At 46.5% G+C, this 22015-nt stretch overlaps 1 protein-coding gene across 1 annotated transcript in view; it reads left to right on the top strand.

The window, feature by feature from the left end:
- The window catches only part of SFRP1 (secreted frizzled related protein 1), a 55561-nt gene that overhangs the window by 11754 nt on the left and 21792 nt on the right, over positions 1 to 22015 (top strand). The window lies entirely within an intron of this gene.

Genomic DNA, 22015 nt, shown 5'->3' with positions numbered 1-22015 from the left:
GCCTTGAGTTGCATGCTGGAATAAAAGCAGTCTGTAAGCGCTATATCTGTATGGCGGGCTGTGGCAGGGAGTAGCCAGCTAGGATGCCCCTGGAGCCAAGACCAGCTCTGGTATTTGGCCAGCACAAGTTCAGTTCAAATGAGTGACGTTTATGCCTTTTTGGCAAAGCTTAATTTTCCAGGAAGGAAATGAAAGGCCTATTGAAGAAGGTGGGCATTCCTCTGGGATTAGTTCTTGGGTGTGCCACGTTTTGTCAAAGCAGGGAGTGGAACTCTCTTTTTAACAAATTCTTGACTCTCCAGGGCAGCTGCTTTGCCAAATCTTTCCAAGTCCAGAGTGGTTATTGGGAACATTTTTATACCAGGAAAATAATATCAACAGCCACTCCTGAGTCCTGGCTTGGCCAGGGCATTCCTGGTTCAGCCTGGATGGCAAAACAGATGTGGAGGCGAACATCCAACTTTTTGTTCAAAATGGCAGCCCAGCTTCCAACATCTGAGTGCAGGCTAGGATAGAAGCACACATTTGCAAATATTCAAAATTCAAGTCATTGGGAGTTGTAGTCCAAAACATCTGAGGTGCAACAGGTCGGGGAGGGATGTTATAAATATTGTCCCCTCACTGATAGTTTGCTGCAGTATGAATAATAAAGTCTTGGTGCAGAAACAAGGAGATTCAATGTGGCCGGTGCTTTTGTGAACTCAAGTCCTCTTCATCAGATGCATGAAAAGTTATCCCCAGTTGTGAAGTATATCTCTCTCCAAGCCCCTCAGGGCAGCACCTTCAGTGGATTCCTTTATTCTAGGGATTGCCAAGATGGTTCCCTCTAGTTGCTGGCAGTGGTGGCTGGTGCCCATTGGGACTGATAGAGCAGAAGACAAGCAGAAATTGGGATGTCACCTGAGGAGAGGAGGTATGGCCTGGGGAGAGTCCCAAGGGCCAAGGAGAGAGGACTGGAGGGCCACATGGCTCCCAGGCCTGAGGTCATTCCCCCCACCCCGTGCGCAAGGTGGTAGTTTTCTAATTGGGATCATTGAGACATAAGGAAATATATACATGGGAAAGTGAGAACCAGAGAGACTAAAAGAAATACATAGTCAGGTTCATCAGTAGAGAAAATATATATTCCAGATTCCTCACTTCCACTAAAAAATGTTTGTCAAGGCTGACTCCTTTGTAAACATTCTGATCCTTAGCCAAATTCCTCATCCTGACCATGCAGGTTCCTATTTCCTGGGGCACAGACTGAAGGCATGTGAGGCAAGAGCCTTGCTGAAACTAAGCAGGTCCAGGTCTGGTCCGTTCCTGGATGGGAGATTGCTGGGGCTCCCTTGGGTCTATTGCACTGATCTCCATGGAAGGAAGAATGGTGGGGTATACACGAAAGTAAAATGGTTAACATTTCAGAGATGATGCTGGAGGTTCCTGCCTTTCCAAGTTTGTCGTATGAGATGTCGGCTTTTAAGTGGTACATGCTAGACTAAGAACCCATTGATGCAGCCATAGTCTCACATAATGGTGGCCAGAAGAAGTAGATCATCCCATCCCATCCCATCCCATCCCATCCCATCCCATCCCATCCCATCCCATCCTATCCTATTTATTATACTATTACCTCACCTTTCCTTCAAGGAGCCCCCTTCTCCTCACAGCAACCAGGCCATGAGAGTGAATGTCTGGCTCAAGGGCACCCAGTGAGCTTTAGAGCTGAGTGGAGATTGGAGTGCTTGACATGTGAACCACGGCACCACACAGGCTGGACCTTGGAAACCTTGTTCTTCCCAACTTTCCAGTTGGCTGGAAGCAATGCTTGTTCACCTCCAGTGACAAGGCCAATATCCACTTACAAGCCTGTCTATCATTGTGGAAGAGCTTTAGCTCTCTTGGAAAAAGGATAGAGCTTTGTAAATCTCTTAACTCAGAGCCTGGGTCACCAACATGGCTCCAGTGGGTGCACCCCAGGGTGCCATTTCTCTGCCCTTCCACCACTGAAATCAGGCTTGAAAGAAGCACTGTCTTATAGCTCTTGTTGGAGAGGTGAGTTTAGCTGGGACGTCTGTGTGGTGCCAACAAGTTTTCTCGGTTTGCAAATGTGCCCATGGGCGGCCCCAAAATGCTGGCAATCCTTGGCCTGGAGTCTGGCTTCTAGTTGTAGAATAAGGATGCTGCAAATATCTATCTGTGTGTTTTCCTGCCCCCGATTTGAAAGCGTTGGAGGTCTTTGGCACAGGATGTGCTTTTTGGGAGAAAAGCAACAATTCTTGTGATGAGTTCCCTCGGCCAGTGGGAACTGAGAGGAAACCCCCCCCCCCACACTTCTGAGTAACTAAGTACAGGCAGCAACTGTTTTAGGTGTGTCTGTTGACACATGGGTCCTTTTGGACCGGAAAGAGGCTGAGCAGGGGCGGAATGAGGAACGGGGTGGGCTGTTCTTTTATACATTCCACTGATGCGTGCAAGGTCTGGAAATGGAGCCCCTGCACACAATGGCTCCTGTCTGTATGTGAAGAGAGGAGCAAGAAGGGACCAGGACACTTGGGGCTATTGCAGGTCCCCAGTACTTGCCTTCTAAAGAGACAATGACGCCCAGGAACCACTATCTTTGAATGCTCTCCTCTCCATGTGTGCTTGCTGTACTTGGGGCTTAAGAAGTCTTTACGATCATTGGAACAAGGCTGAGCTGTCACTGGTGGGCAGAGCTCCTGCTCCAGAAATACAAGTCTTTAAACAGGGCAATAAGATTCCTGCAGAAGGTTGCTGCAGCCGCAGTTTAAAACCTTGCTCAAGCAATGAGATGAGCAATGACAAGGAGAAGAATCTTCTCAGTGGTGGCTCTGTGATTGATTTCTGAGGATTTCCCAAGGCTCACAACGCACTTAAAGAAGGGCTAAAATAAATCCCTGAATATTGCTGTGACTGGTTCCCTGGCTTTGCTGAACTAGTTTTGTTGAGTTCTTCAAGTGTTGTTGGGTTTTGTTTCTTTTTTTAAGGCACATTTATTGTACAGCAGTTGCTAGGGAGCCCAAGTGGGGAGAGTGTTGCTGCTGGGTTCAGATTCTGCCACCAGGAGAAGAGATGCTGGATCAGAGGCTTCCAGCAGCCAGGTTCTTCACACAGTATAAAGCAGAAGTATAAGAGGTAGGGATGGCCAGCCCCTTGAATGGCTTTAAAAAGAGACGATAAACATTCATGATGGATTCATCAATGGCTACTAGTGTCAGGATCCTGTCAGCGGCTCCCGGCTGGTTGCCCAGGAAAGTATAAAGACAAGGAAAAGTTTCTTAAGTCCTTTTTTATTTCAGTCTTTACAGAGAGAGGCTATAGAACCCAGCCTCTTGGATAGTGGCGTTGTCCCAAGTGAATCTCTCCCACTTCCTCATTCGTCATCTTCATCACCTCCTCTACAGATGTTGCCATGTCTTTGAACTCTTTGCTCTCCTACTTTGAAGGCTTGCCGGGTTTTGGGAGATGGAGGGTCTGGAATACTTTCCAATGACAATGTGTCAGCAGGGTGATGCTCTGGCTCTCCCATGATTTCCCAACTTTCCCCCTCATCTGCCTCTGAGCTGCAACCTCCTGCAGACCCCTGTATATTGTCTTGCTCTTCCTCCTCCCTGGAAGGGTCAGGCGGGGAGGCGGTCTTCACCATTCCTCCTCCTTTGCCCAGCCCTTGACACCTAGTCATGCTGTTTGTGCATGACTTCCTGCTAGAGGCAGCATGAATGAGAGAGTGCTGCTGCTCTCCTGTCCCGGTCAGCCACTGTGCTAAACAGGAAGATGCTGGACAAGTGGGGCCTTTGACCTGATCCAGAACAGCCCTTCCAATGTTCTATGGATTTTCTTGAACCCATAGCTCTGGGTAACCAACCTCAGACCTTGAGATTTCATGGCTCAAGTCTTTGATTACTTACCAACATCTTGTCATCCTCCCCTTTAAGAGTGCGCTGAGGAGGCTAAATGTGCAAACCAAGCTCCCTTTGCTCCAAGCCAGGGTGGTGGGGACAGCCCTGCCAGCATCCACCAGTGAAGAGCGCCCTCTTCTGCCAGCTGAATGCAAGGGTTTTGGACTAGGACTCCCACCAACCCCAGCTGGTGGGGGTTGTAGTCCAAAACATCTAGAGGGCACCTGGTTGGGGAAAACTTTTCTAGAGACTAGACATAAGTCTGACTGGGAGTGGGGGCGGGCGGTCAGGGGAAGCTCATTTGCAAGGAGGAATTGGTGCTCTCCTCCCAAAGCTACAGTGTCCAGAGCTTGCCATGAAGAGGGATGGACTGTTAAACCACTCTGGGAACTGTAGCTCAGTGTGTATATAGGGGGGGGGGATGAGGGCCTCCTAACAACTCTCAGCATCCTGAACAAACTGCAGCTCCCAGAAGTTTTTGAGGGGGGAAGCCGTGGCTGGTTAAGGTGTGATTATAGCACTTTTGTTGTGTGGCACACATGTGTCCAAAGCCAGGAGCCAGAACCAAAGGGGTGAGTGGGGCTGAGAGAACAAACCAAGACAAAGCCTTGGGAGGCCAGCACCTTGGGAAGACGTAAGGATACAGGTGCACCTCAGGAGTCAGCTGGGGAAGGAAGCCCTCTCAGTCTCCTTCCCACTCTGGATCGGCAGAGAGAGGGCTTTTCCACACCTCCATTTTCCCCCAGGGAAACCCAATCTTCAATGCTGGGTTGGAACAAACAGCAACTGGGTTTTCCACAGACTGCTGTTTGGTCTGGTTTAGCACTAAAGAGTGGGTTTTCTGGGGGGAAGCGGCAGGGCAAATGCGGAACCACACTGCAAAGGTGGGGCCAAGTCCAGAGCCAGACCAGCGCCTGAAGGCCCTTCCCTGAGAGTCTGCCCCCTGCAGTTCAGTAGCTTGCCACCTGGGGCAGCACTTCACAGATCCTGAGAAAGGGCTTTCATATCACTTATTTCCAAATCCTTTTTTAAAAAAAATTGCTGGAGATGGCACAGATTTTATTTATTTAAATTTATCTCCCATACTTCTGCCCAAAGGAACACAGGGTGGCAAACACTGGTGTGATAAAAAGTAATGCAAATAAAAATAAAATAAATGCGTATTCAAAAAGATATGAAACAGGCACATGCTCTGCTTTTTAAGAACAATAAGGAGAGCCCTGCTGGATTGCTCCTGGAACCTTCTTCATGCAAAAAGAAAAAAAGAAAAAGGTGCTTTATCATGGAATTGTGAAGTGGGAAGGGACCCTAAGGGTCACTTAGTCCAACCCCCTGCAATGCAGAGGGCCATAGCTCAGTAGTAGAGCACCTGCTCTCCATGCAGAAGGTCCCAGTTTCCACCCCCAGCATCTCTAGGTCAGGCTGGGAGAGACTCCTGGCTGAAAACTCCAGAGAGTTGCTGCCAGTCAGTGTAGACAATGCTGAGCTAGCTGGAGCCACCTTCAGTCTCTGTCTAAGGCAGCTTCCAATGTTCCCACATTTATGATTTTTCTCGCTTTAAAACCCCCAAAACAAAAAAACTGGGGGGAGGGTCAATTTGAGATGGCCTCATGGCTCGAGGGGTGTAATCCCCCCCCACCTGGTTGCAGCCCTGATCCAAGTCACTCCTTCCTGAAGCTGCTATTACACCTGAGGAAGCCTTAGGGAGGAAATGGTGCCTGTGTGTTTTCCCCTCTGGGGCTAATAGAAGTGTCAGAGAAATTTTCCGTGGGAGAATCAATGTGGGGGATCCAGGTTAGTCCCCCCTCCCCCAGTGCTGCTGCGTGAACCAGATAACCCCCCCCCCACTCTGGCTGTTTCTCGAGAGATGTCCCATATCATGTCTTGTTTGGCCCAAAGGCAATGTTTTAGAACAGCTGCTTTGAATGCCATGGTCGGGAGAGCAGCTCCTCTAGAGTAGTCCTGCTGCAGTGGGATGACTTTAGGGTGAGCAGCCGGGGTGTTTGCAACCAAATTATGAGTCCCTTTGCTTGGCAGAGTCTGCTGCTGCTGCTGCTGCTTTCCCTGTCTTCCGTTCCTAATTGCACTTGGCTCAGGCCTCTTCCAGACAGGGCTGTTAGGAATTATTTGGCAATTATGCGTATTGTTTTTCTTTTGATAGCTTCTATTGATTTTTGGAAGGGGGAATCAAAAGACCCCTGCCAAGTCAGGCCTCAGTCAACAGACTTTCTTCCCTTAGCTGTTGGCCAGGAGTCATATCTTGCCTCAGGCACACCAACCTGACTACAACTCTGGAAATGCGTTTTTAATTGATTTACAGCACCTAAATGTGGCTAGTTTGTAATCCTGGGATTATGTCACCAGATCCACCCTTGTAAAGTATAGGCAGCTCATCTGCAGGTTGTGTAGATAGAGGCAGGGGAGAATTTTGATTTAGGTAGCATTTAAAGGTGAACCTACCTAACACACACATTATGGAACCATGCAAGAACCAAAACACAGCCGTCCTTCGCAGTTCACACTTTTCAAAATCCCGCAATGCAGTTCTCCAGCCAGGTAATGTGAGCTAAAAGGCACGTGCCTGCTTAAAAATTCATATATTTGTAAGGATGACATACAAAATGCATTCTTTTAGGGGAAATTGCATAGATACATGTGCATCTTAGAAGAAAATCACACTGGAATGCTGGTGAATTTTTATGAGGACTTTAAAAAAATAATGATCCCAAGCTGTGGCAATGTGGAGCATTGAGCTAAAGACTGGAAAAATGAGAAAATGAGGGAAACAGAAATTGACAGATTTACCCAATGTTACTAGAAACATTAATAATAATAACAATAATTTGAATACATTACCTGCTCTTCATTACCAGCAGGCCCTGGGGCAGGTTACAACAATGTAAAATTCACAATTAAGAGCAGTTAAAACATATTACATTCACAATATGGTGGCCTCTGAAAGCGCACAGCTTCAGTGTTGCAGGCCAGGGTCAAGAGAGGTTTCTTCTGCGCAGAGCTGCCTAGCAGATGCAGCTGTGTGAGGAGGGGAGTCCACCCCTTGGGGGCTGCCACAGAGAAGGCCCAGTCCCAGGACACCCTTGCTGCTGCTCAGAGTGCAGACATAGGTGCAGGCTCACTTCATCCCCACTGCCTCTCAAATGCCAAAAAAAGATTATTTGGAAGTGTCAGTCAACCTTATAGCAAATGGCAAATAGTGGGCCTCTGAGTGTGAGACAGAGAAAGGAAAATAGAATGGACAAGGAGAAGGTATTAAACATATACCAATGAAACCCTCAGCACCTGTCAACTTGCAGATTGCCAAGAAAGGGACATGAAGAATACTATCTCCCAGGACAGGCTCCACATTTGGAAAGCGCTTGGAGAAGCCTGGCTAGCTCTTCGGAAGGAAAGCGTTCCCCAGTGGGTGTCTTATCAGGCAAAACATATGCCTGGCACTTAACACAAACCCTAATCTAGTCAGACTCAAAATTCTCATGAATTTCCACCAAGGTAAACACTGTTAACTGGCAGGTAACAGTTTCTGGGGAGAAAGCCAGGTCTATACAATGAAAGCTTGCATTGTTATGATATGTGAATTGAGGGGTGTGTGTGTTCAGTTTGTCTTACACTCTCTCTCTCTCTCTCTCTCTCTCTCTCTCTCTCTCTCTCTCTCACACACACACACACACACACACACACACACACACTTTGGAATATGACCCCAGCAGGGGGAGGAGATGGGCTTGGCATCCTCTGAACCCTTCCATTTGAGCTCTGCCTTCCACCAAGGTTTGCACTGGGTGGTGCCCTGGGTGTTTGTTGATTGTGCAGAGGCATCTTCCAGACTGAATGTTGCCGTGCCTTTGCCTTGTCTCGAGTGGAGAAGGGCAAGCAGGACATTTCCAGGACAACTAAGTCCTTAGTATGGATGTTGCAGGCCCTGGAAACTACATGCCCCAGGGTTCCTGGTGCCTATAATACTCTGGGCACCAGGGAGGAAGTGCAGTGACTCAGGCTGCTGATCTAATAAAGACTCAAGGGGAAACGGCAGCCAAGCAGTGCAAGCAGAAGATGTTTGTTTGCCAAGTCAGCTAATCATAGAACCATAGAAGTGTAAAGCTGGAAGAACTCTGAGCCCTGGCACCAACTCCTGGGGGCCTGGGCACCCCAATTCCTTCATCCAAGTCATTTATAAAGATGTTGAACAGCAACAGGCCCAGGACAAAACCCTGCAGCACCCCACTTGTCACTTTTCCCCAGGATGACGAGGAACCATTAATGAGTACTCTTTGGGTTCGGTCAGTCAACCACCTAACAGTTACCTTGTTCAACCTATATTTTACCAGCTTATTCGCGATAATATTGTGGGGAACCTTGTCAAAAGCCTTACTGAAACAAAGATACACTCCATCCACAACTTTCCCCCGATTCACTAGTCTGCCCTTGTGAAATATACTCAGAGTCGCAAAGTGATTTCATGCTCTTTATTCAGCTCATAGTGGTGAGGAGGAATGAAAGAATGTCCCCTCAAAGTATCTGCTTTATATACATTATTTACACAATGGGCTGCACATGATTGGCTAATTCCAGGATTCTACTGTAGGCCAATCAGGTTGTGGATTCACTTCTATCTGGAGCATGATTGGGTGGTTCCTGCTAACCAATCATACTGCTGCATTGTTCTAGGACCAATCGGACTGCTGCATTCTGAATCCTATTGTTCTAGGACCAATCAGACTGCTGCCTTTTGGAGCCTATTGTTCTAGGACCAATCAGACTGCTGCAGTTTGGATCCTATTCAACTCAGTACATAACACCCCTCCCCTCTAAGTTCCAGTCCTGCCCGGAAGGTCGCATTCATAGTCCTCAAGGTACGCCGGTGGCCTACGTGTGCGTTGCGGCCTGGGGTGTTCCCTGGTCCGGGGTTCAGGTTCTGGCTCGTGTTCCAAGGATGGGGCTGTTTGGTCTGGCGCAACCGGCTCGCTCAGTCGTGGTTCTGGTTCCGGTGTCCTTTCGGCCTCGCGGGTCCTCTCTGTATTTACTGATTCTGCCTCTCCTGCTTGCCCCTGCTGCTCTATGGGCCTCACTGCCCCACTGTTCCCTTGGGACTCCTCTGACCTGTCCTCCTCCTCCTGGTTTTCTCCCGGGAATCGTCGCCGTATCTGGTCGCAGTGGCGGCGCCAGCATTGCCCCCCATCTGTTAGCACCTCGTACGACACGGGGCCCGTGACCCTGGTGACTGTGGCAGGTACCCATGCAGGGCCTGCCCCAAAATTCTTTGCGTACACTGGGTCCTGGGCCTCGAAGGTCCGGGGGTTCCTGCCTTCCCCCCCCACTACCTCATCCTGAGCTCTATCGGGGTGAAGGCGGTCCAATCTGATTGCAAGGCGCCGACCCATTAGTAGTTCAGCGGGGCTCCGGCCAGTCGTTGAGCTGGGGGTGCTGTGCTGTGCTAGAAGGAATGTGGCAAGGCGGTACTCCCAATCCCCTTGCGTCATGCGGCGAAGGGTGTCCTTGGTGGTCCGCACCATGCGTTCTGCTTGGCCATTGGTGGCAGGGTGGAATGGCGCCGAACGGATGTGGCGGATGGCGTTCTGCACTGTGAAGGTTTGAAATTCTCCTGATGTAAATGCAGTCCCGTTGTCTGAGACGAGAGTGTCAGGGAGCCCGTGGGTTGCAAACAGCCTGCGTAGTACCCGGATGGCTGCGGACGTAGAAGTGGACGGTACCAGTGCGACTTCCAGCCATTTGGTGTAGGAGTCCACCACTATGAAGAATGTTTTCCCCTGAAAGGGGCCAGCGAAGTCCACATGCAGGCGTGACCATGGTGCTCGGGCGGACTCCCAGGACTGGACTGGGGCCCTTGGGGGATCTGGGCGGGATTCCTGGCAGGCCTGGCAGTGTTTGACCCAGGCCTCTATCTCTCCGTCGATCCCCGGCCACCACACATAACTCCTGGCAAGGGCCTTCATTCTTACTACCCCTGGGTGTGTCTCGTGTAGGGCTGTGAGGACCCTTTTGCGGAGGGGCTGGGGAACAACGACCCTGCTTCCCCATAACAGGCACCCCTTGTGGGCTGACAGTTCATGTTTGCGGGTTGTGTAGCCGGCGAATTCTGGCCCGGGGCTGCGGCTGGGCCATCCCCTCCACACCCAGTCCAGGACCCGGGAGATGACCCTATCTTTCTTGGAATGGTGTGCAACTTCTTGTGCCTGAATGGGGCGGTCAGGAAGCAGCTCCAGGCTCATAACCTCTTGTGCAGGTGCTGGGTCGGGGCCTGTTTCCGGTAGTGGTAGCCTGCTGAGGGCGTCTGCATGGCCCATCGCCTTTCCAGGGCGGTGAATCAGTGCATACTGGTAGCTGGCAAGGAAAATTGACCACCTGAGGACGCGAGGAGACAGCACTTGGGGGGTCTGCTTTTCGGGGGCAAACAAGCCAAGCAACGGCTTGTGGTCAGTCACCACGGTGAAGGGCCGCCCGTACAAGAAATCATGGAATTTTTTTACTCCCTTCACGATTGCCAGACCCTCCTTGTCGATTTGCGAGTAGTTCCGCTCGGTTTCGTTGAGTGTCTGGGGAAAGTATGCTACCGGTACCTCTCTTCCATCCGGGAGTTGGTGTCCCAGGACAGCGCCGATGCCATAGGGCGAGGCGTCGCATGCTAGCACCACCGGCAGCCTCTCGTCGAAGTGTGCCAAGACCGAGTTTGAGACAAGCAAGTCCTTGACTGCCTGGAATGCGGCCTCCTGGCGCTGGCCCCACACCCAAGGGGCCCGCTTGTCCAGGAGTCTGTGTAGGGGCTCCGCTACCGCCGCCTTGTGGGGAAGGAAGGAATGGTAAAAGTTCAATAATCCCAAGAAGGCCTGAAGTTCAGTCTTGTTCTTGGGCGCTGGGGCATCACAAATGGCCCGTACCTTGTCCCCAGTCGGGTGAACCCCTTCTGCATCCACCATAAATCCCAGAAAGTCCACTTGAGGCACTCCTAGTAGACATTTTTCCCGCTTCACCTTGAGACCCGCCATCTGGAAACGGTGCAGAACAGTGCGGAGGCGGTCCTCAAACTCCTCTGGTGTGGGCCCGGCAATCAACACATCATCAAAGAAGGGGGTGACACCAGGAATCCCTTTAAGGAGAGAGTCCATTAGATTCTGGAATATGCCTGGTGCCACGCTGACCCCGAATTGCAGCCGCTTTACCCTGAACGCTCCTCTGTGCGTCACAATCGTCTGTGCCTCTGCTGTGGCCTCATCTACTGGCAGCTGTTGATATGCTTGGGCCAAGTCCAGCTTGCCAAAAAATTTCGACCCAGCCAGGGTGGCAAGGACATGGCTGACCACTGGCACTGGGTATGCATGGGCCATGAGGGCCTTGTTTATGGTACATTTGTAGTCTGCGCAGATGCGGACCGAACCATTAGGCTTGACGGGTGTGACGATTGGGGTTTCCCAGGGGGCATTAGGCACCGGCTCCAGCACTCCTTGCTCCACGAGTCGGTCCAATTCCTCGTCTATACGGGGTTTCAGGGCGAATGGGACCCGGCGGGCCTTGAGCCTGACTGGTCGTACTGCGGGGTCAAGCTGTAGAGCAATGGGGGGGCCCGTATACTGTCCCAATTTCCCATCGAAAACCCCCGGAAACTCCTTGCATATGGCGTCCACGTCCACTTGTAAGCTCATGTGGTTCACCCCGGTGATGGCTAGTCCCAGTGGTCCAAACCATGCCAACCCCAGTAAGCTAATGTAGGGGCCCTTGACCACAAGCAAGTCCAGTTGCCGCGTCCGCCCTCGGTATTGCACCCTGAAGGTCCCCACCCCCATTGTGGGGACCTTACGTTTCTGGAAGTCCCGGAGGGTGAATGGGGCCGGCCTGAGTTTGGGACCCCCAGTAGGACACAGTTTCCTTAAGGTCCTTGCCGAGATTATGGATAGAGTTGAACCCGTGTCAAGCTCCATGCGGCATGGGGCCCCCTCTATCTGTACCTCTACATAAATTTTCTCTACGTTGGGGTGGGGCAACTGGTATACCTGGAAGTCTGTGAGCTCCGTCGAGTTGCCTTGGTGCGTTGGGCCCCGGGACCTGGGGCTCTTGGATTGGTCATCTGATGCCTGGCTTCGGGTGGGCCGAGCCCGACACACCCGGGCGATGTGTCCCAATTTTCTGCACTGCCTGCACTCTGCGTTGCGGAAACGGCAGGTCCTCCTCTCGTGACTTTCTCCACAGCTTGCGCAGTTCCCTCCTTCTCGTCGAGGCAGCTGTGGTATGTGGGCTGCTTGAGTGCGCTGCTGTACTCGGTGCACCTCCTCCCTGTCGGATCCCGAGTCGTTGGTGAGGTCTTCGTGGTGGACCCTCGGTTGGGACGGCTGGCTCAGCCGTGCCTCTTGCGTCGACCTCTCAGCAGCTTCCGTTGCCAGGGCCTCCTCCAGAGCGACCTGGAACGTTAGGTTCTTCTTAGCGTAGAGGCGTCGTTGCAGCTTCTCATCCTTCAGGCCACCGACGAGGCGGTCACGAAGCATGTTCTCCAGCTCTGAGAAGTTGCAGAACCGGGCAGCTTGGCGGAGAGAGGTCACAAACCCAGTTATGGTTTCCCCAGGGGCTTGCCGCTTTGCGTAGAAGGCATTTCGACAAGCCACCACTGAGGGCTGTGGCGAAAAGTGCCCCTTCAGCTGTTCCATTATTGTTTTGTATGGAACAGTAGCGACGTCTTCAGGCGCAAGGAGAGCCCGGGCGATTTCAAATGTCTCCTCTCCGCAGACGCTGAAGAATATTGCCCTCTTCTTGGCGTCTTCTTCATCGGTGACCCCTTTGGCTTCTAGGAGGAAGGTGAAACGGGAGGCGTACGCTTCCCAGTCTCCAGATGCTGGGTTGAATGGCGAGAAGCTGCTGTCAGTTGCCATTCTGAGTTCCTTGTGTCCCGGAGCTGAAGCCTGGATACACGGTGCGAGGCAGCGGTGCGGCAGGTGGCGGTGCTGCGGTGCTGTGTGTGGCAGTCAGCTCAGCGGGATCCCACCTTCGTCGCCAGTGAAATATACTCAGAGTCGCAAAGTGATTTCATGCTCTTTATTCAGCTCATAGTGGTGAGGAGGAATGAAAGAATGTCCCCTCAAAGTATCTGCTTTATATACATTATTTACACAATGGGCTGCACATGATTGGCTAATTCCAGGATTCTACTGTAGGCCAATCAGGTTGTGGATTCACTTCTATCTGGAGCATGATTGGGTGGTTCCTGCTAACCAATCATACTGCTGCATTGTTCTAGGACCAATCAGACTGCTGCATTCTGAATCCTATTGTTCTAGGACCAATCAGACTGCTGCCTTTTGGAGCCTATTGTTCTAGGACCAATCAGACTGCTGCAGTTTGGATCCTATTCAACTCAGTACATAACACCTTGTGTATTCAGTGTGGACACAGACTGAGGGTCCTTGCTGCTCTGGGCTCTGTGGTGCTGGACTGCGCAACTCATGGGAAGAAATGAAAGGAAATATTCTGCGGCAGCTCATCTGTCAGAACCAGCTTGAGATATTTTGTTCTAGTGGCAAAAAAACTACTAAATTGACATGATAAGGTCCCGGCAGGGGTGGTGCTGGGGGCCCTGCTTGTTTCAATGGGGGTTGTATTTCATTTGCCTGTTATTCTGCTGCCACAAGCAATGCCCCAGGTCTGCCACCTTCATCTTTTCTGCATCTTGGTTCTCCTTCAGAATATCAAGAAACCTACTAAACACTTTCTCATATGTTCAGTCCATTTCTACAACTTTCAGAATTCACTCCTTCTGCTTTTACCTCAGAAGGTCGGTGGTTTGAATCTGCGTGATTGGGTGAGCTCCCGTTGCTCTGTCCCTGCTCCTGCCAACCTAGCAGTTTGAAATCACACCAGTGCAAGTAGATAAATAGGTACCAATGCGACGGGAAGGTAAACGGCATTTCCATGCGCTCTGGTTTCTGTCGCAGTGTCCCATTGTGCCAGAAGCGGTTTAGTCCTGCTGGCCACATGACCCAGAAAGCTGTCTGTGGACAAACACTGGCTCCCTCGGCCTGAAAGCGAGATGAGCACCATAGCCCAATAGTCTTTTTTTTTTTTTAAATAAATATTTATTAAGATTTTAACAAAATACAATGAAAAAAGAAAAAACACAAAACAGAAAAATACAGAAAACACAAAAAATAGATAAAAATAGAAAAAAGAAAGAAAAAAAATCCATTTTCTAACTTTGAAGCTCATATCCTTATTTTCTTGACCTCCTCACACCTCCCCTTTTTGTATTCCCATTTACATAATCAAATCAGCAAATCCTTACCCTCTTTCCATTTATCATCTTTAACTTTATATCTTAACATATCACAACTCCAATGTTTTCATCTATAAGTTCATTTTTGCATACTCTTTATAACTTTGTCACTAATACTACTTATTTTTAATCCAACATCATTTTAACATTCATAAATTTTACACTGTTTCTGTAGATAGTCTTTAAATTTCTTCCAGTCCTCTTCCACCAGCTCTTCTTCCAGGTCTCGGATTCTGCCAGTCATTTCCGCCAATTCCATATAGTGCATTACTTTCATCTGCCATTCCTCCAGGGTGGGTAAATCTTGTGTCTTCCAATACTTCGCGATGAGTATTCTTGCTGCTGTTGTTGCATACATAAAGAAAGTTCTGTCCTTCTTTGGCACCGATTGGCCAACCATGCCCATGAGAAAGGCCTCTGGTTTCTTCAGGAAGGTGTACTTAAACACCTTTTTCATTTCATTATAGATCATTTCCAGAAAACCTTAATCTTTGGGCACGTCGACCAAAGGTGAAAGAATGTACCTTCAGTCTCCTTACATTTCCAACATTTATTTTTGGGCAAATGATAAATTTTTGCAAGCTTGACTGGGGTCATGTACCACCTGTACATCATTTTCATAATATTCTCTCTTAAGGCATTACATGCCGTAAATTTCATACTGGTGGTCCAGAACTGTTCCCAGTCCGCAAACATAATATTATGACCAATATCTTGTGCCCATTTAATCATAGCTGATTTAACCGTTTCATCCTAGAATCATAGAATCATAGAATCATAGAGTTGGAAGAGACCACAAGGGCCATCGAGTCCAACCCCCTGCCAAGCAGGAAACACCATCAGAGCACTCCTGACATATGGTTGTCAAGCCTCTGCTTAAAGACCTCCAAAGAAGGAGACTCCACCACACTCCTTGGCAGCAAATTCCACTGTCAAACAGCTCTTACTGTCAGGAAGTTCTTCCTAATGTTTAGGTGGAATCTTTTTTCTTGTAGTTTGGAACCATTGCTCCGTGTCTGCTTCTCTGGAGCAGCAGAAAACAACCTTTCTCCCTCCTCTATGTGACATCCTTTTATATATTTGTTTTTTTTTTAAATAAATATTTATTGAAAGTTTTTTTTTTAATTACAATACAAATAAAGAAACAAAATAACACATATCATAACATATTTTCTTAACTTCTTTGGACTCCCTCGCATCTCCCGCTCCTGCGTTCCTAGTTTATAAATATCTAACCAGCAAATTATCACCTTAGTTCCATTCTTTTTTATAATATTTTATTTGGATTTTTCAAACATAAATGCAAAAATAAAAAAAAAAACAGTATAACATATATCATAACATCTTTTCACAACATCTTCGGACTCCCTCGCGCCTCCCGCTCCCATTTACATCATTGCCAATTCTTGCCAGCAATTTATCATCTTGTTTACACTCTTATGTCAAATTCATTTAAATATAATCTATAAGTTCTCCAAAAGGTTTATAGTTTTTTCTCAAATTTACTTATCATCTTAATTCTCACTAATTTAATGGTGCACAATTATTTATGATCTAGCATCCTTTCTTAGCATTCAACCAAATTACAGTATTTTTTAAAATAAATCTTGAATTTCTTCCAATCTTCTTCAACCCTCTCCTCTCCCAGGTCTCAGATTCTGCCAGTCATCTCGGCTAGTTCCATATAGTCCATCAGTTGCATCTGCCACTCTTCCAGTGTGGGTAGTTCTTGAGTCTTCCAGTTCTTAGCGATAAGTACCCTTGCTGCCGTTGTTGCATACATGAAAAATGTTCGGTCCTTCTTTAACACCTTCTGGCCGACAATGCCCAGAAGGAAGGCCTCTGGTTTCTTAGGGAAGGTATACTTAAATACCTTTTTCAGCTCATTATATATCATTTCCCAGAAAGCCTTCACTCTAGGGCAGGTCCACCAGAGGTGAAAGAATGTTCCTTCTTTTTCTTTACATTTCCAACATTTATTATCAGACAAATGGTATATCTTAGCAAGTTTAACTGGGGTCATGTACCATCTATATATCATTTTCATTACATTTTCCTTCAAAGCATTACATGCAGTGAAGTTCATCCCAGTGGTCCACAACCTTTCCCAGTCCTCGAACATAATATTATACCCAATGTCCTGTGCCCACTTTATCATAGCTGATTTAACCATTTCGTCTTGTGTATTCCATTTTAACAGCAGGTTATACATTCTTGAAAGTACCTTAGTCTTTGGTTCTAACAATTCTGTTTCTAGCTTCGATTTCTCCACCTGGAACCCTAGCTTTTTATCATTTTTAAAAACTTCATTAATCTGAGCATAATGTAACCAGTCTCGCACTTTATCCTTGATTTTCTCCAAACTCTGCAATTTCCAGTTGTCTCCATCTTTTTCTAGTATTTCCCAATATTTTGGCCATTTGGCCTCCATATTGGGTCTTTTTCGGGCCTTAGCTTCCAGGGGTGAAAGCCACCTTGGAGTTTTATTCTCCAATAAGTCTTTGTATTTTGTCCAGACATTAAATACTGCTTTCCTGACAATATGGTTCTTAAAGGCCTTATTGATCTTAACCTTATCATACCATAAGTATGCATGCCAACCAAAAGCATTGTTAAAACCTTCCAGATCCAGTACGTCAGTGTCCTCGAGAAGTAGCCAATCTTTTAGCCAGCAGAAAGCTGCGGCTTCATAGTACAGCTTTAAGTCTGGCAGGGCAAAGCCCCCTCTTTCTTTCGCATCAGTTAATATTTTAAACTTGATTCTGGGCTTTTTGCCCTGCCAGACAAATTTAGAGATATCTCTCTGCCACTTCCGGAAGCACTCCGTCTTGTCCACAATCTGTAATGTTTGCAACAAAAACAACATTTTTGGCAATACATTCATCTTAATAGCAGCAATTCGGCCTAACAAAGAAAGCTTCAATTTTGTCCAACTGTCCAAGTCTCTCTTAATTTCAGACCAACATTTTTCATACTTATCCTTAAATAGACTCAGATTTTTTGCTGTTATATTTACCCCTAGGTACTTTACTTTTTTAACCACAATTAGTTCTGTTTCTCTCTGAAACCGTTCTGACTCTATATCTGTCAAATTTTTCCCCAACACCTTAGTTTTCTGCTTATTTAGTTTAAATCCTTAGTTCCATTCTTGTTATCTAATTTTCCAATGTTGTACCTCTAATTTTAGATATCATTTATTCAAACTTTAAAAATTTAAATTTAGCCTAATAATTATCCAAAATTTGTCTTTTCTTAGATTTAACTTATCTTCATATTTCACTTCATCTAGCTTAATGGTGCCAGGTTGTTTATAATCTAGCATCCTTCTTAACATTCATACAATTTACAGTGTTTCTGTAAGTAAGTCTTGAATTTCTTCCAGTCTTCTTCTACCGTTTCCTATCCCAGGTCTCGGATTCTGCCGGTCATCTCGGCCAGTTCCATATAGTCTATCAGTTGCATCTGCCATTCTTCCAGTGTGGGTAAATCTTGGGTTTTCCAGTGCTTGGCGACGAGTATCCTTGCTGCTGTTGTTGCATACATAAAAAATGTTCGGTCCTTCTTTAACACCCTCTGGCCGACAATACCCAGAAGGCAGGCCTCTGGTTTCTTAGGAAAGGTATACTTAAATACCTTTTTCAGCTCGTTATATATCATTTCCCAGAAAGCCTTCACTCTAGGGCAAGTCCACCAGAGGTGAAAGAACGTTCCTTCATTTTCTTTACATTTCCAACATTTGTTATCAGACAAATGGTATATTTTTGCAAGTTTGACTGGGGTCATGTACCATCTATATATCATTTTCATAACATTTTCTTTCAAAGCATTACATGCAGTGAAATTCAGCCCAATGGTCCACAACCTTTCCCAGTCCTCAAACATGATATTATACCCAATGTCCTGTGCCCACTTTATCATAGCCGATTTAACCATTTCATCTTGTGTGTTCCATTTTAACAGCAAGTTATACATTCTTGAAAGTACCTTAGTCTTAGGCTCTAACAATTCCGTTTCCAACTTCGATTTTTCCACCTGGAATCCTAACTTTTTGTCAAGTTTAAAAGTTTCTTTAATCTGAGCGTAATGTAACCAATCTCGCACTTTGTCTTTCATTTTCTCCAAACTCTGCAATTTCCAATTATCTCCATCTTTTTCTAATATTTCCCAATACTTCGGCCATTCGGCCTCCATATTGAGTCTTTTCCGGGCCTTAGCTTCCAATGGTGAAAGCCACCTTGGAGTTTTATTTTCCAATAAGTCTTTGTATTTTGTCCAGACATTAAACACTGCTTTTCTGACAATATGGTTCTTGAAAGCCCTATGAATCTTGACCTTGTCATACCATAAATATGCATGCCAACCAAAAGCATTGTTAAAGCCTTCCAAATCCAATACATCAGTGTTTTCGAGAAGCAGCCAATCTTTTAGGAAGCAGAAAGCTGCTGATTCGTAATACAGCCTTAAGTCTGGCAGGGCAAAGCCCCCTCTTTCTTTCGCATCAGTTAATATCTTAAACTTGATTCTGGGCTTTTTGCCCTGCCAGACAAATTTGGAAATATCTCTCTGCCACTTCCCAAAGCACTCCGTTTTGTCCACAATCTGCAAAGTTTGAAACAAAAACAGCACTTTTGGCAGTACATTCATCTTTATAGCAGCAATCCGGCCTAACAAGGAAAGTTTCAATCTTGACCAACTTTCTAAATCTCTCTTAATTTCTGACCAGCATTTCTCATAATTATCCTTAAATAAACTCAATTTTTTTGCTGTTATGTTTACCCCTAGGTATTTTACTTTTTTAACCACATTTAACTCTGTCTCTTTCTGAAACCTTTCTGACTCTGTAACTGTTAAGTTTTTCCCCAGTACCTTAGTTTTTTGCTTGTTTAATTTAAATCCCGCCACCCGACCAAACTCTTGAATCAATTGTAATACCCTTTTCGTACTAGATTCTGGCTCCTCATCCTTTTATATATTTGAACATGGCTATCATATCACCCCTTAACCTCCTCTTCTCCAGGCTAAACATGCCCAGCTCCCTTAGCCGTTCTTCGTAAGGCATCGTTTCCAGGCCTTTGACCATTTTGGTTGCCCTCCTCTGGACACGTTCCAGTTTGTCAGTGTCCTTCTTGAACTGTGGTGCCCAGAACTGGACACAGTACTCCAGGTGAGGTCTGACCAGAGCAGAATACAGTGGCACTATTACTTCCCTTGATCTAGATGCTATACTCCTATTGATGCAGCCCAGAATTGCATTGGCTTTTTTAGCTGCCGCGTCACACTGTTGGCTCATGTCAAGTTTGTGGTCAACCAAGACTCCTAGATCCTTTTCACATGTACTGCTCTCAAGCCAGGTGTCACCCATCTTGTATTTGTGCCTCTCATTTTTTTTGCCCAAGTGCAATACTTTACATTTCTCCCTGTTAAAATTCATCTTGTTTGTTTGGGCCCAGTTCTCTAATCTGTCAAGGTCGTTTTGAAGTGTGATCCTGTCCTCTGGGGTGTTAGCCACCCCTCCCAGTTTGGTGTCATCTGCAAATTTGATCAGGATGCCCTTGAGTCCATCATCCAAGTCGTTGATAAAGATGTTGAATAAGACCGGGCCCAAGACAGAACCCTGTGGCACCCCACTAGTCACTCTTCTCCAGGATGAAGAAGAACCATTGATGAGCACCCTTTGGGTTCGGTCAGACAGCCAGTTACAAATCCACTGAGTGGTAGCATAGTCAAGTCCGCATTTTACCAGCTTCTTTACAAGAATATCATGGGGCACCTTGTCAAATGCCTTGCTGAAATCAAGGTAGGCTACATCCACTGCGTTCCCTTCATCTACCAGGCTTGTAATTCTGTCAAAAAACGAGATCAGGTTAGTCTGACATGACTTATTTTTCAGAAATCCATGCTGACAATTGGTGATCACAGTATTCCTTTCTAGGTGCTCACAGACTGTTTGCTTAATCCTGCGTATTCCATTTTAACAGCAAGTTATACATTATTGATAGTATCTTAGTTTTGGGTTCTAGTAATTCTGTTTCCAATTTTGATTTTTCCACCTGGAAGCCAATTTTTTTGTCCGAATTGTAGGCCTCTCTTATTTGAAAATAGTGAAGCCAATCTCGCACTTTATCTTTTAATTTCTCGAAACTCTGCAATTTCAATTTGTCTCCTTCTTGTTCCAATATTTCCCAATACTTCGGCCATTTGGCCTCCATATTGAGTCTTTTAAAAGCTTTTGCTTCCATTGGTGACAACCACCTTGGGGTTTTATTTTCCAATACGTCTTTATATCTTATCCAGACATTAAACAATGCTTTCCTGACAATACAGCATGGTTTTTAAATGCTTTATGTGCTTTAACCTTGTCGTACCACAAATATGCATGCCACCCAAAAGCATTATTGAAACCTTCTAAGTCCAAAATGTCTGTGTTCTCAAGAGGCAGCCAGTCTTTCAGCCAGCAAAATGCTGCTGATTCATAATAAAGTTTAAGGTCTGGCAGGGCAAATCCACCTCTTTCCTTTACGTCAGTTAATATTTTAAATTTTATTCTGGGCTTCTTGCCCTGCCAGACAAATCTAGAGATATCTTTCTGCCACTTCTTGAAACAGTCCATCTTGTCCAAAATTTGCAGTGATTGAAACAAGAATAACATTTTTGGCAATACATTCATCTTTATAGCTGCAATTCGACCCAACAAGGAAAGCTTCAAATTTGACCATATTTCTAGATCTTTTTTCACTTCTGCCCAACATTTCTCATAATTATCTTAAATAAAATAGCCCAATAGTCACCTTTGACTGGACTTAACGGTCCAGGGCGTCATTTACCATTACCTTTTACCTACCTTTTCATTTTGATGCTACCCTATTAGCTGCAAGTCATTCTCGAAGTACTTCTTCACACAACACATAGTTAAATTGTGGAACTCACTCCCACAAGATGTAATGATAATGACTGCCAACTTGGACAGCTTTAAGAGCAGATTAGACATCTATATGGCTACACGCAGTTGCTGGGTTTCACAAGAGTGCAACTGCACTCATGTCATTAAGAAGGCAGGGAGAGAGAGGATGGGAGAGGGAGATGCTGACGGAAAGTGTATCTCTCTATCCACTTTTCTGCTTGGAAGCTTCCCACAGGCATCTATCTGCTTGGTCACTGTCAGAAGAGAAGGTTGGACTTGATGGACCTTTGGCCTGATCCAGCAGCGCTCTTCTTATGTTCTTATGCAGTGTTTTTCCCCCTAAAAAAATGTTTAGGGGTACTCTCATTTTGACTCAAGAAAATCACCATTTTATAGTTCAAATTGGGAAAAATAAATGCAGTAAATGGACAAAAGTACAGTGGTACCTCAGGTTGAGTACTTAATTCGTTCCAGGGGTCCGTACTTAACTTGAAACTGTTCTTAACCTGAAACACCACTTTAGCTAATGGGGCTTCCTGCTGCCACTGCGCCCCCAGAGCACGATTTCTGTTCTTATCCTGAAGCAAAGTTCTTAACCTGAAGCACTATTTCACTAACCTGAAGCGTACGTAACCTGAAGCGTATGTAACCTGAGGTACCACTGTACAAAGATTCACTAAATGTTTAGTGGTATGCATACCCCTGTGTCCACCCAGAAAAAAGCACTGTCCTTATGAAATGCAGTGGAAACTAAAATTAAATCAATACCCCATTTTGTTTTCTTACCCCTCTGACTGGCGGGTCGTTGCCTAAAGCCTTCTTGTTTTACAGATCTAATGGATGTCTTGGCAGCTTTCCTTCTCTCGAGATGGAAGAGTGAAGTGGGCTTTCTTGTTTCCTCCCCTTGAAGCCTCCACCCCA

The sequence above is a fragment of the Podarcis erhardii genome, assembly GCF_964252035.2.
Source record: "Podarcis erhardii genome assembly, chromosome: 7".
Classification (NCBI taxonomy): domain Eukaryota; kingdom Metazoa; phylum Chordata; class Lepidosauria; order Squamata; family Lacertidae; genus Podarcis; species Podarcis erhardii.
Note: the sequence above shows the minus strand (reverse complement) of the source record. Positions and strands in the feature narration are given on the sequence as shown.